We start from the raw sequence: 10988 nt of genomic DNA, 5'->3' as shown, positions 1-10988 counted from the left end.
TCGCGCCGTTGGGGGAGAATTTCGCCCCTGATTTCCAATGATCTGGAGACTGGAAGATCTGAGTCCCTATTATATGTAACTTTTTAGCTTGATAACGATTGAAAACCTTTCTCTCTCCACGTACATCAATCATCTTTATATCACTTGTGTCAGTAAAACTCATGAACTAAAAATATAATCTTCATCTATCAAACATTTTTACCAGTATAAAGATCACACATGTTCCCTAAAAGGCTAACTTAGTTGGAAACGTCAGCATTTGCTCCTTCCATGTGGACTGCACAGATCTGGCCAAAGTTCCTCTACCACACATTTCCCTTACTTTTGCCTCAAAGTGAAAACAAAAACATATTCCTTCCCCATCAAATAAAAAACACATTTTCTTATTAAAAATATAGCTGCATTTGTTTCCAGCCAAATTGCTTTCAAGTAATCTGAAGCAGATTTGAATATCCTGGGAAATCTTGGTTATTCTCAAACCAAACATTTGGTTCTTTTTGAAATAAGGAAAGGATTTCTTTTCTAAACCATAACTTTTGGTTTGCAGGAAGCAAAATTCTCCCTGCTCTCTTTTGAAGAGACAGGCAACTTAAATACGTTGCTTCAAAGATGTTACATGACTTACAAATTAGAGAGGGCATTGATTTTAATAGTTATCTTAACTAAGTAAATTATTTCCCTTTGCATACCAAAGATGGCAACCGTTGGTGTTTCACCCTATGTCACTGACATTTGAGGTTTGGTCCCAAACTGAAATGATTCAAAATTTGGGAACAATGTCAATCAGTCAAGTGATGCAAAACAAATGTGTTTTGATTTGAACCACACTTACCTCAGACAAAATTTCTTCTTGAATCCTGCAATGCCAACTTAAACCATAAGTTATTCTGTTCAGTTTACTTCCCGTTCTGCCCACTTTCACCAACAACCTGAATCGAGGGCAGCACGGTGGTGCAATGTTTAGCACTACTGCCTCATGGCACCAAGGACCTGGTTCGATTCTGGCCCCGGGTCACTATCCGTGTGGAGTTTGCGCATTCTCCCTGTGCCTGCGTGGGTCTCACTCCCACAACCCAAAAAATGTGCAAGGTAGGTGAATTGGCCATGCAATTTATCCCTTAATTGGGGAAAAAAATTATTGTGTACTCTAAATTTAAAAAAAAATGATAACTTGAATCTATGTAGCACTGATAACACAACATCGAAGTTCCAATATGCGTTCGAGGGCATTATCCAACAAAAGTTGACAAAACAACATAAGGAGCATTAAGATGGCTAACAAAAAGCTTGGTCAAAGAGGTAAATTTTAAAGAACGGCTTAGTGAAGTGTGAAGTAGGAAGGGTGTGGTAGTCACCACTGTTGTATTATGTTGTATATACTGCACTGCATACGAGGGTATTACGGTCAGGCAGGTACGGGGGTAGATCCCTGCCTGCTGGCTCCGCGCAGTAGGCAGAGTATAAATGTGTGTGCTCTCCAAACTGCAGCCATTTCAGCAGCAGCTGTAGGAGGCCACACATCTCTGTGTAATAATGCCTCGATTACTCTCTACTCTCGTCTTGTCGTAATTGATAATGCATCAATTTATTCCAAAGAGATTTTACAAAGATGGATCTCCGCATCAAGCCGGATCGCCTGCAGCTGCATCCTCAAGCAGACAACGCCAAAAAGGACTTCGTACATTGGCTAGCTTGCTTTGAAGCATACATCGGATGTGCGACAGACCCAATCCCAGAAGCACAGAAGCTCCAGATTCTGTACACGCGGCTGAGCTCCTATGTCTTTCCCCTCATCCAGGACACACCTACCTACGCAGAGGCCATGGCGCTACTGAAGGAGAACTACGCTCAGCAGACCAACAAGATCTACGCCAGGCACCTCCTGTCCACGCTGCGCCAACTTCCCGGTGAGTCTGTGGAAGATTTATGGCGTGCCCTGCTTGCCCTGGTGAGAGACTGTGATTGCCAGGCCATTTCGGCCACTGAACATTCTAACCTGCTAATGAGAGACGCGTTCATTATGGGCATAGGGTCGGCCTACATCCGCCAGCGCCTCATAGAAGGGGCTACACTTGACCTCATGGCGACCAAGAAACTCGCGCTCTCGTTCACAGTCGCCTCACGCAACGTATAGGTGTATCATAGAATTTATTATCATAGAATTTACAGTGCAGAAGGAGGCCATTCGGCCCATCGAGTCTGCACCGGCTCTTGGAAAGAGCACCCTACCCAAGGTCAACACCTCCACCCTATCCCCATAACCCAGTAACCCCACCCAACACTAAGGGCAATTCTGGACACTAAGGGCAATTTATCATGGCCAATCCACCTAACCTGCACATCTTTGGATTGTGGGAGGAAACCGGAGCACCCGGAGGAAACCCACGCACACACGGGGAGGATGTGCAGACTCCGCACAGACAGTGACTCAAGCCGGAATCGAACCTGGGACCCTTGAGCTGTGAAGCAATTGTGCTATCCACAATGCTACCGTGCTACCCGGCCTACCGTATGCCCCCGACCGCACGGCCTCCTGGGCATCGTGGACCCCGCCAGTAGCCACCTCATCGTGGACCCCATCAGCGACCGCCCCCAGCCAACCCCACACCTGCGCCGCGCGGCAGCCAACCAACCCCGGGGGACCCAAGTGCTCCTTCTGCGGACAGACAAAACACCCCCGGCAGCGCTGCCGGCACGGAGCGCGCTCTGCAAGGCCTGCGGCAAGAAAGGACATTTCATTGCAGTGTGCCAGGCACGCTCAATCGCCGGTATTGTCCCTGCACCCTCCGCATGCGGCCAGCGGGTGCCGCCATCTTCCTCGCCTCAGACCACGTGCGGCCTGTGGGCGCTGCCATTTTGCTTGCCTCACAATCAATGGGCGGAGCCATCTTGCCTGCCCCAGGACACGTGCGGCCTGAGGGCACTGCCATCTTCCCCGCCTCAGGACCCCTGCCCATCGGGCACCTCATCAGGCCGCTCATCGCCTGCAATTGCCGCCGATCAGCTGCGTCTCGCCACCGTCACGATCAGTCCCGACCGCACAACCTCGCAACCGCGTTGACAAAGGTGAAGGTCGATGGGCATGAAATATCCTGCCTTCTGGACTCCGGGAGCACTGAGAGCTTCATCCACCCCGATACGGTAAGGCGCTGCTCCCTCGCGGTACACCTCATTAACCAAAGAATCTCCCTGTCCCCCGGATCCCACTCCGTGGCGATCCGGGGGTACTGCATCGCCACCCTCACCATCAGCGGCTTCCGGCTCTACATCCTCCCCAATCTCTGCGCTGCCTTGCTACTCGGCCTGGACTTCCAGTGCAACCTCCAGAGCCTAACCCTGAAATTTGGCGGGCCCCTACCACCCCTTACTGTATGTGGCCTCACAACCCTTAAGGTCGACCTGCCTTCTCTGTTTGCAAACATCACCCCGGATTGCAAACCCGTCACCACCAGGAGCAGACGGTACAGTGCCCAGGACAGGACCTTCATCAGGTCTGAGATCCAGCGGCTGCAGCGGGAAGGTATCATCGAGGACAGGAACAGCACTGGAGAGCCCAAGTGGTAGTGGTGAAAACAGGGGAGAAAAACAGGATGGTCATTGACTACAGTCAGAGCATCAATCGGTACACGCAGCTCGATGCGTACCCCCTCCCACGCATATCTGATATGGTCAATCAGATTGCACAGTACGGGGTCTTCTCGACAGTGGACATGAAATCTGCCTACTACCAGTTCCCCATTCGTAAGGCGGACCGCCCATACACCGCGTTTGAAGCGGACGGCCGCCTTTACCATTTCCTTAGGGTTCCCTTCGGCGTCACTAACGGGGTCTCGGTCTTCCAATGGGAAATGGACCGAATGGTTGACCGGTACGGACTGCGGGCCACTTTCCCGTACCTGGATAACGTCACCATCTGCGGCCACGACCAGCAGGACCACGATGCTAACCTTTCCAAATTTCTCCACACCGCCAAACTCCTCAACCTAACCTACAACAAGGAGAAGTATGTGTTCATCACAAACTGATTAGCCATCCTTGGCTATGTGGTTCAGAACAGAGTTCTAGGGCCCGACCCCGATTGCATGCGCCCCCTCATGGATCTCCCCCTTCCCCACTGCCCCAAGGCTCTCAAATAATGCCTGGGGTTCTTTTCGTACTGCGCCCAGTGGGTCCCTAACTATGCGGACAAGGCCCGCCCACTCACCCACTCCGCTGGTTTCCCACTGATGGCCGAGGCTCACCAGGCCTTCAACCGTATCACGGCCGACATCGCCAAGACTGCGATACATGCAGTTGACGAGATGCTCCCCTTCCAAGTCGAGAGCGATGCATCAGACGTCGCTCTGGCCGCCACCCTCAACCAGGCAGGCAGGCCCAGGGCATTCTTTTCCCACACCCTCCATGCCTCCGAAATTCTGCACTCCTCCGTCGAATGGGAGGCCCAAGCTATCGTTGAAGCTGTGCAGCACTGGAGGCATTAACTGGCCGGCAGGAGATTCACTCTCCTCACAGACCAACGGTCATTTGCCTCCATGTTTAACAACACACAGTGGTAAGATAAGATCTTGAGCTGGAGTATCGAGCTCTCCACCTTTAATTACAAGATTTTGTATTGCCCCGGTAAGCTCAACGAGCCCCCCGATGCCCTGTCCCGAGGTACATGTGCCAGCACACAAGTGGACCTACTCCAGACTCTGCACGACGATCTCTGTCACCCAGGGCTCACCCGCTTTTATCACTTCATTAAGGCCCGCAATCTGCCCTACTCCATCGAGGAAGTCAGGGCTGTCACCAGAGACTGCCAGGTCTGCGCGGAGTGTAAACCACACTTCTACCGACCAGACCGTGCGCGCCTGGTGAAGGCCTCCCGCCCCTTTGAACGCCTCAGCATGGACTTCAAAGGGCCCTTCCCCTCCATCGACCGCAACACGTTTTTTCTCAATGTGGTCGATGAATATTCCAGATTCCCCTTCGCCATCCCATGCCCCGATATGACGTCTGCCACCGTCATCAAAGCCTTCAACACCATCTTTGCTCTGTTTGGTTTCCCCGTCCACAGCAACCGGGGATCCTCATTTATGAGCGATGAGCTGCGCCAGTACCTGCTCAATAGGGGCATTGCCTCGAGCAGGACGACCAGCTACAATCCCCGGGGAAACGGGCAGGTGGAGCGGGAGAATGGGACGGTCTGGAAGGCCGTCCAGCTGGCCCTACCAATCTCCCAGCCTCCCGCTGGCAGGAGGTCCTCCCCGACACACTTCACTCCATTTGGTCGCTCCTGTGCACGGCGACTAACAAAACCCCCCATGAACGCTCCAGCCTCCCTTCCCGGCGCCAAATGGGAGTAGCGCCAACCCGCGCATGCGCAGTTGGGCCGTGGCAACCTGAGCATACGCGGGGGACTTCTTCAGCGCGCCGGCCCCGACTCAACATGGCGTCGGGGTTCAGGGGCCGGCCGCGCAACAAAGTAGGCCCGGGGGGGGGGGAGAGGCCGGCCCGCCGATCGGTGGGCCCCGATCGCGGGCCAGACCCCATCGGAGTCCCCCCCCCGACTGTTGCTGCTGAAAGTCTTCAACCATGGATGCAAAATACTCAGGAGGAAGAGGGACATACGGAAGATAAAAAGGACATTGTATAAAAGCAGCATTCGCATGGTTATGATCATAAGAGCTGAACCTGGATGAACATACAACAGTGCAAGTTGGATGCTTTCGAAGCATACTGCAAAAGTGGGAGATTAATTGTTAGCTGGAAGCTGGAATTACCAATCATGAAGTGATTAGAAGGAGCAGTTTGTGAATAATAATATCATTATAAGAAGATTGCAAATGGAAGGATATGCATCTCATTTGGCCATATTTCTGTTTTCTCCTTTATTCTTTCCTGAGGTGAGGGCATCTCTGACAAGGCCAGCAATAATTGCCCATCCCTTACAGTCATAGAGTTTTTACAGCAGGGAAAGAAGTCCTTCAGCCCATCCTGTCTATGCCAGCCACCAATCACATGCCTACTCTAATCCTATTTTGCAGCATTTGGCCTTTATCCTTGTATGCTATGGCATTTCAAGTGCTCACCTAAATCCTTCTTAAATGTTGTGAGGATTTCCTCCTTTACCACCCATTCAGGCAGTGAGTTCCACCATCCTCTGTGTGAAATGTTTTTCCTCACATCCCTCCACTCCTCCTACCCCTTACCTTAAATGTATGTCCCTTAGTTATTGACCGCCTCCGCTAAGGGAAAAAGTTCCTCCGTATCCACCCTGTCTGTGCCCCTCATGATTTTATGGCCAGTATAGTCATAACAATTGACCAGCTGATTATTATTCAATGTTTTTTGAAAACTGTATAAATAATATACCATTAAAATGACTTAATGATGTTGAAAATTCAAAATCGACGCCGGAAAATTGAACAGCAGGTGATTTCTGAATAATGAATGAAATGAAATGAAAATCGCCTATTGTCACAAGTACGCTTCAAATGAAGTTACTGTGAAAAGCCCCTAGTCGCCGGAATGTTCGGGGAGGCTGGTACGAGAATGTGTTGGTAGATTGAAACTAGGCTGCAATATAGATAGACTTAACTTTCAATCTTCTCTTTTCAGCTTGCTTGGCCATCTACACTTTGACACAGCAGGAAATATGCACATCTCGTATCACTTAATTGATGAGATTCTCCAGGAGATCAGGTTTTACTGGTTAAACCAGGTGTGTTTGAAATCAATATGAGTTTAATTTTATCAGTACCAAGTTGGCACGGTGGCGCAGTGGTTAGCACTGCTGCCTCACACCGCCGAGAACCCGGGTTCGATCCCCGCCCCGGGTCACTGTCCGTCTGGAGTTTGCATATTCTCCCCGTGTCTGAGTGGGTCTCACCCCCACAACCCAAAGATGTGCAGGGTAGGTGGATTGGCCATGCTAAATTGACGCTTAATTGGGAAAAGAGAACTGGATACTCGTAAAAAAAGAATTATCGCCTTTCGTCTCCGAGTCAACCGAAGGGAGGTTTGCAGCTCCACCGCTGAACGAATTCACGCCGACTTGAAAATGGGCAAGGAAAAGGTGCACATCAACATTGTTGTCATTGGACATGTCGACTCCAGTAAATCTACAACCACTGGCCATCTCATTTACAAATGTGGTGGAATTGATAAGAGAACCATTGAGAGATTCGAAAAAGAAGCAGCAGAGATGGGCAAAGGATCCTTCAAATATGCCTGGGTCTTGGATAAGCTGAAGGCTGAACGTGAACGTGGTATTACCATAGACATCTCCCTCTGGAAATTTGAAACTGCAAAGTACTACATCACCATCATTGATGCCCCTGGACACAGGGAATTTATCAAGAATATGATTACTGGGACATCACAGGCTGACTGTGCTGTGCTGATTGTTGCTGCTGGTGTGGGTGAGTTTGAAGCTGGTATATCAAAGAATGGACAAACTAGAGAGCATGCTGTGCTGGCCTACACCCTGGGTGTGAAGCAGCTCATTATTGGTATCAACAAGATGGACTCTACTGAGCCACCATACAGTGCAAAACGATATGCGGAAATCACAAAGGAAGTCACCACATACATCAAGAAGATAGGCTACAATCCAAATACTGTAGCTTTTGTCCCCATCTCTGGTTGGAATGGTGGCAATATGCTGGAAACCAGTGCAAATATGTCCTGGTTCAAAGGTTGGAAGATTACTAGGAAAGAGGGCAAGGCCACTGGACACACTCTTTTGGAGGCCCTCAACCACATTCTACCTCCAGAACGCCCTGTAAACAAACCACTTTGTCTCCCCTTGCAGGATGTCTACAAGATTGCTGGTATTGGTACAGTACCAGTGGGGTCGTGTTGAGACCGGTATTATGAAACCTGGTATGTTGGTGCACTTTTCTCCTGCCAATCTTGTCACTGAAGTGAAATCTGTGGAAATGCATCATGAAGCCCTTTCGGAAGCCTTACCTGGTGACAATGTTGGTTTCAATGTGAAGAACGTTTCTGTTAAAGATATCCGTCGGGGTAATGTTACTGGTGACAGCAAAGTAGATCCACCAATGGAAGCGTCTTCCTTTGTTGCACAGGTTATTATCCTGAACCACCCTGGACAAATTGCTGCTGGCTATTCCCCAGTACTTGATTATCATACTGCCCACATTGCCTGTAAGTTTAGTCACTTAAAGGAGAAGATTGATCGTCGTTCTGGCAAAAAATTGGAAGATAGTCCAAAATTCGTTAAGTCTGGAGATGCAGCCATCGTAGATATGACCCCATCCAAGCCCATGTGTGTGGAGAGCTTCTCTGAATACCCACCTCTTGGTCGTTTCGCTGTCCGTGACATGAGACAAACTGTGGCTGTAGGTGTGATCAAAGGTGTTACCAAGAAGGAATCTGCTGTCAAAACGACCAAGGCTGCAAGTAAAATATTAAAGAAGTGAATATCACCATTGGCCACTCTGATTCAGCAAGCCCAGTTGAGATTGACACCACCAAAACGTTTGTTTGTTACCGGCCAAATATGTGTATTGATGAGGGACTGGATATTGATTAAAATGCATAGAAAGAAATTCAGAAGGAAAGGATGAAGAATGGTGAAATCTTGTAAACGCCCTTTTCACTTAGGCGATAACTGTTTTGGTTGTGTAACAACTTAAACTAATAAATATACAAAACTTGTTGACTAAAAAAAAAAATTCTCAGTACCAAACCAATCAGCACTGAATGTTTTCCAAGAAGGATCATTCAGAAACATAATCATGTTGTAAAATGTACATTTACTTCAAAAGAAACAAAATGTAAAGTAATTACAGAAATCTGAACTGGGTTCAAAGCACAATTATTTATTTCATAGCAGGTTGAATTGTACTATGTCTTCAAGCTAACGCACATTCTAATTGTGCATTTATGTACTATAATGCTGCTTTTGATGTGCTAATGCGAATGGAACATTTCAACTTGTTTCTGGGAGAGATTTTGATTATATCTTCATACAGGGGAACCCCTCTGCTGAGTTCTTTAATATTTGTCCATGCTCAATAAGCGTGAATTAACTTAGATCGCAGAAAGTTTATTCAGGATTTACTTAATTCCCATTGTCTTAATTACTCTCACTTAAAACTGGTCTTATTGTGTTGGAGGGAGCTGCTAGAAACCTAAAGCTGAGCAGAGAAGGGAGTTACGATGTAAAGGAGGACTCAGTGACATCTACAATATGAGCTTCAAATCAACTCGGTCAGTACCCTAAATGTCCCACTTTAAGCTCATGGAACGTTATCGATGGGTGAAATTTCAGAGGAGAAACAACTAAAATGGTGGACAATAGCCAAAAGAATGCAAACCCAAAGGAAGTTTACTAACAGGAATTGCTGCCAGTGGCAGACAGTATTTATGGTTGGATGGTAAATATTAGTAACTAATGGAGGTGGTGCTTATCAAAGTGACGAACATAAGTTCCAGTGAATAGACTAATTTCAGTAACCAACATAGCACACATATGGCATGAATTAAGTAGACAAAAACTGCCTTGAATTGTTTCTCCAATGTCTCACAGTTAAGGTCAAGAAACAGATAAAAGATAGGAAGCCCAGTCATTCTCCGGGCCATTCAAACCACATTTTCTGTGGTAGATGGGGCTTTAAGCTAATGGGGGAAGAGAGGGTTTGAGTAAGAGAGTAAATTTATAAGTCTGAAGAGAAAAGTCAAGACTCTGGATTAAGAGATGTAATGGATGATAAGCAATGCATTATAATCACCAAGTTCATTGTTCACAGTAATACTTTGGAGGCACTTTTTATTTTGGGGAATTTTGAAGGTTAACTGTAGAAAATGGGATAAATGCAATTAAAGCAGCTTGAAAACAATTACACTTAAAACCTTCCAACTGGTGGAATATTCCGATTCACTGAAGTAAACCCCCACCATGGGTTTCCTGCCGGTAGGAGGGGTGAGCCATGCAAAACACAGTAGACTTTGGTGGGGCGGGAAATTCCCCAGCAGTGACCATTGATGAGACTTGTTGACTTAAAGATAAGTTCATAAAAGAGCAGGTGAGCTTACTTAGCTGGAGAATTGGAGACAATGGGTGTCCGGGAATCATGTGGGCACAGATCATTTGTGGTTTCAACCAGCATGGCCCTGGCGTGGTGGACCTTGCGGTGGGCCGAGGCAGTAACGCTCTCAAGGAGTTATCCCCTTGGTCCAACGTAAGGTCCACCACACCAGGGATACACTGGTAGTGACCATCTGAGCCTAACTGAGGTCGACCTACCAACTACAATGCACTGTCTGCCATCCCTCCTCTACGAGAGCCTCCCCCCCACTGCGACCTCTGTAATAGGGACAACCCTCACAGGGACACCTGTAAAAGCTAGATCCTTCTCAGAAACCCCTGTAAAGGGGAGACCCCGCAGGATCTCTTGTAATCGAGGGACCCCCAAAAGGGACACCATGACCTTGCCAGAGGTGTGGTGGCCCTCAGGTTAAATTACCACCATTCAGCCCTCTTCCTCAAAGGGGAAAGCAGCCAATCGCCATCTGGGACTGTGGCGACTTTACTTACTTGAACCATGAGACAGTCTTCCAATTGCACATTGCAACTTTCTATACCATCCATATTACACTTTAATTCTTGATTGTGGCTAATTTTGAGACGTGGAAACCTTGACACTGAGAATCAAGATTAAAACACTTTTGCCTGAGCATTTGGGTCCCGTTGATGTTGGAACCAAAGTGAATGAGACTGACCAGCGTGCCGGCATCACAACCTTCTTCCCAACCTCAGCCAAATTGGCTGACATAGGTTTGAGGCCAGAAAGGACCTCTACCCTATGACGTGGGTAAATAATTTGTTCCATTACCATCCCTGGGATACTCCAGTTGGCCTCCAGTTTCTAAACACCATGGAACCAGTCTTCCTGTAAAATGGGGACATTTCCAATTGAAAATCTTAAGTTTTCAATCAGCTTCCATCAGAGGGACCCCACAGTAATCCTGGGCGG

The 10988-nt window shown here is 48.0% G+C and overlaps 1 pseudogene; it reads left to right on the top strand.

Annotated features, from left to right (window-relative positions):
* The first annotated feature begins 6973 nt into the window (after positions 1–6973).
* LOC140387999 (elongation factor 1-alpha 1 pseudogene) lies at positions 6974–8684 on the top strand (annotated as a pseudogene).
* Positions 8685–10988: the final 2304 nt, after the last annotated feature.

Source organism: Scyliorhinus torazame, chromosome 13 (assembly GCF_047496885.1).
Source record: "Scyliorhinus torazame isolate Kashiwa2021f chromosome 13, sScyTor2.1, whole genome shotgun sequence".
NCBI lineage: Eukaryota > Metazoa > Chordata > Chondrichthyes > Carcharhiniformes > Scyliorhinidae > Scyliorhinus > Scyliorhinus torazame.
This window is presented reverse-complemented; position numbering and strand designations above follow the sequence as displayed.